The sequence below is a fragment of the Tupaia chinensis genome, unplaced genomic scaffold, assembly GCF_000334495.1.
Source record: "Tupaia chinensis unplaced genomic scaffold, TupChi_1.0 Scaffold139677_1, whole genome shotgun sequence".
Lineage (NCBI taxonomy): Eukaryota > Metazoa > Chordata > Mammalia > Scandentia > Tupaiidae > Tupaia > Tupaia belangeri.
This window is the reverse complement of record NW_006199558.1, coordinates 356,908-361,049: the sequence shown is the minus strand read 5'-3', so window position 1 is coordinate 361,049 and position 4,142 is coordinate 356,908. Positions and strand designations below refer to the sequence as shown.

The 4,142-nt window shown below is 38.3% G+C and overlaps 1 pseudogene; it reads left to right on the top strand.

Annotated features, from left to right (window-relative positions):
* Positions 1 to 427: 427 nt before the first annotated feature.
* On the top strand, positions 428 to 1,173 carry LOC102498854 (nascent polypeptide-associated complex subunit alpha pseudogene; annotated as a pseudogene).
* The last annotated feature ends 2,969 nt before the right edge of the window (positions 1,174 to 4,142 follow it).

Below are 4,142 nucleotides of genomic sequence, written 5' to 3'. Positions count from 1 at the left end.
CCAAATTAATCTACATATTTGATGCAATCCCAATCAAATTACCAGAGACATTCTTCACAAATCTAGAAAAGACAATCATAGAATTTGTCTGAAATCATAAAAGACCCCATATTGCCAAAGCAATCCCGCTCAAGAAGAGTGAAGTAGGAAGCATCTTTCTCCCTTACCCCAAAATATATTACAAAGCTGTGATAATCAAAATAGCTGTGGTATTGGCACAAAAACAGACATGTAGACGAAAGGGATAGAATAGAGACCAAAGAAATGAACCTCAAAAGATATAGCTAACTGATCTTTGATAAAGGACACCAGCCAATCCATGGGGAAAAGAAAATCTCTGTAGCAAATGGTGCTGGAAAAACTGGATCTACACCTGGAGAAAGATCAATCTGGACCCCTATCTCTCACCATTAAAAAAAATTAACTCACCGCCATCTTGGTTCCGCATCCACTGCACAAAATACCCAGTGAAACCACAGGAACCATCCCTGCTACAAAGCAGGAGTTGTCACAGCCCCAGGCTGAGACAGGGTCTGGAACAGAATCTGATAGTGATGAATCAGTACTAGAGCTTGAAGAACAAGATTCCACACAGGCAGTCGCACAAGCCCAGCTGGCAGCAGCAGCTGAAATCGATGAAGAACCAGTCAGTAAAGCAAAACAGAGTCAAAGTGAAAAAAAGGCACAGGAGGCTATGTAGAAACTTGGTCTTTGGCAGGTTACAGGAGTTACTAGAGTCACTATCCAGAAATCTAAGAATATCCTTTTTGTCATCATAAAACCAGATGTATACAAGAGCCCTGCTTCAGATACCTGCATAGTTTTTGGGGAAGCCAAGATCGAAGATTTGTCTCAGCAAGCACAGCTAGCAGCTACTAAGAAATTCAAAGTTCAAGATGAAGATGTCTCAAACATTCAAGAAAACACACAGATTGCAACTGTACAAGAGAGTGAAGAGGAAGAGGTTGATGAAACAGGTCTGGAAGTTAAGGACATAGTATTGGTCATGTCACAAGCAAATGTGTTGAGAGCAAAAGCAGTCCGAGCCCTAAAGAAGAACAGTAATGATATTATAAATGCTATTATGGAATTACCAATGTAATCATCTGAAAAGGAGGACTTTTTTTCGTGTTCCAAAAGAATACTGCAGCCTGTTTTGAAATTTGTACTGATTCTATCATTAATAAAGTTTTGGCTTCTTGCTCAATGAAAAAAAAAATAACTCAAAGTGGATCAAAGATCTAAACTTAAGACCTCAAATTATTAAACCACTACTGGAAAACACTGGGGAAACTCTTCGAGACATTGGAGTAGGCAAAGTCTTCTTAAATAAGAGACCCAAAGCGAAGGCAATAATCCCAAAAGTAGACATGTGTGATTACATTCGATTAAGAAATTTTTGCACAGCTAAAACACAGTAATTAGTGTAAATCAACAACCCTCAGAATAGGAGACTACTTTTGTAAACTATGCCTCAGATAAGGATCTGGTAACTAGAATACACAGGGAACTCAAGCAGCTTACCCAGAAAAAAAAAAAAAAAGAAAAGAAAAAAGTCAATCCAATTAATAAAAGATGGAAAAATGAGCTGAAGAAACAACTCTTTAAGGAAGACATGGAAACAGTAAAAAAAGCATATGAAAAGATGTTCAGTATCCATGATAAGGCGGATGAATATGAAAACCACTATGGGATACCACCTAACCCCAGAGGGAATGACTAAGATTGAATAAAAAATAACAATAATAATAAGTGCTGGTGAGGCTCTGGTGAAAACAGAACTCTCCTACACTGCTGGTGGGAATATAAATTAGCCCAACCACTGTGGAGAACAATATGGAGGTTCCTCAAAAAACTACAAATAGAACTACTGTGTGATCCAGCAATCCTACTCCTGGGTATCTACCCAAAGGATAGGAAAATACTCAGTTGGAAAAGCACTTCTACATCTATGTTTATTGCAGCATTATTCATAATTGCTCAGATATAGAACTAATCCAAATGCCCAGATGAATAGATTGAAAAGTATGGCACGAGGCCAGCAGGCGGCATGGTGGTTAAGGATGCTGGACTCCCACAAGGCCAATTATGGTTTTAGTCCCAGACCTAGTGTTTTGCTTTCTCACTTCCCCTTTTCTCTTGTTCTCTCTCTGTCCCTCTTTGGTCAAATTAAAATGAGTAAAGTTAAATAAAATAATTCTTTTTTTAATTTTTAATTTTTTTTACCTTTTTCCACATTTACTTTACATATCAAAAAGTTTTGCTCATACTCCGTAGTTCTTGACAATTAATAAACAACTTTCAAAATTTCAAAAAACTGGGAACCAGCAGTTAGCATAATGGCTATGTCGCTGGACTCCCACGTAGTCGACCGCAGTTCGCGTCCCAGACCCGGTGGCTTAAAACTCACGCCGGGCACGTGTGCGTGCGTGCCCAAGATCCCGAGAGGAAAATGGAGGAGAAGGGATTGCGGCGTGACCATCACCTCTGGGGGGTGATTTCTCGCTTTCTGTCTCTATGTCTCTCTCTGTCTGTCTGGCAAGCGCACGCGCCCTATAGCGAAAATCTCTCCAAAAAAAAAAAGAATTTCAAAAAACTGAATTTTAAAGATAACTTTCACAATATTTGTTATAATTTTGTTTGTGACTCTAAAATAACAGAGACAGCAAGGTTTTAAAATATTTTTGAGGAAATATTTACATGTCAACTACTCAAACTATTGAAAAGCAAACACTCAGCATAACTCACACATGGACATTCCCAACTCAGCTCTGCCTACCAAATATTCTGTGGTTTACCGTCTGCTAGCAAAGATTATTCTCTTTTGCTTCTTTCAAAGTCTTCCTCAAGGTAATCCTCTGGTTGTGAATGCTCTTTTACAATCTCTACTGGTTACAATGCTGGTCTGGAAAAGTCCAGGTTATTTTCTGGTACAAATTTTTCATATGGCTTTTCTAATCCTCTCTCCCAGGCAGAACTGTTTATGGTGCCAAATAATCTTTCCAAGAGTTTCTGTGACTTTCTTGAGATCTGTCTTAGTTGCATAACTTTCGAGTCATATTTTCAGATATGATATTCCAATCAAAACCCTGGCAATAACCATTATTTTCAATTTCTGGTGCAAGGTAACAGGTATTGTTGAACTTATGCAAATAACACTTCTGCACAAAATAAGAATACTCACAAATATTTTCCAGTTCGAGGGGGGTCAGGAAATCAGAAAAGCTTATGTTTTGGTTTTAAAAAATAAACAAACAAAAAATTTTAACAAATTGCTGAACCTATCAACAGCTCAATAGAAAGTAAAATCCTTAAATCTGGTAAACAAAGCATAGAAGATAATCAGTAATATTTTAGTCAAAAGTCATAAAATTCATCAGTTCAGTATCATGCAACTAATCTCTCTTCTGTTGAATTTACAGTGGTACTGTAGTCCAATCTTTCCATTAAAATATTGGAAGTTAACATTCAATGTTTATTACTGATATTTCCAGATTTGTCCCTACCATTAAGTTGGTCATTATCTTGGTTGCTTTTTGTTCTCCTGTCAGCCTTTAGTTTTCCTGGTATAGCACTCCCATCAGAATTTCTTAAACAGCTGGTCTGGTCTTGGTAAATTCTTTCAGGTTTTGTTTATCTGAGAATGTTTTTATCTTTTCTTCCCATATGAAGGATAATCTTGCTAGGTATAGTATTCTTGGTTGAGTTGTTTTTCACTTAGCACTTTGAATATATTTTCCAATTTTTTTTTTTTTTTGGAGAGGTTTTCGCTATAGGGCACATGTGTTCGCCAGACAGACAGAGAGAGACATAGAGACAGAAAGCGAAAAATCACCCCCCAGGGGGGATGGTCACCCTGCAATCCCTTCTCCTCCATTCTCCTCTCGGGATCTTGGGCACACATGCACACACGCCCAGCGTGAGTTTTAAGCCACCAGGTCCGGGACGCGAACCGCGGTCGACTACATGGGAGTCCAGCGACATAGCCATTATACTAACTGCTGGTTCCCTATTTTCCAGTTGTTTTCCTTGCTCACATTGTTTCCAATGGAAGGTCTGATGTTAGCCTAATGGGATAAGCTTTGTAAGTAACCTGATGTTTTTCTCTTGCCAATTTTAGTATCTTGTCTTTGTGGTTTTGG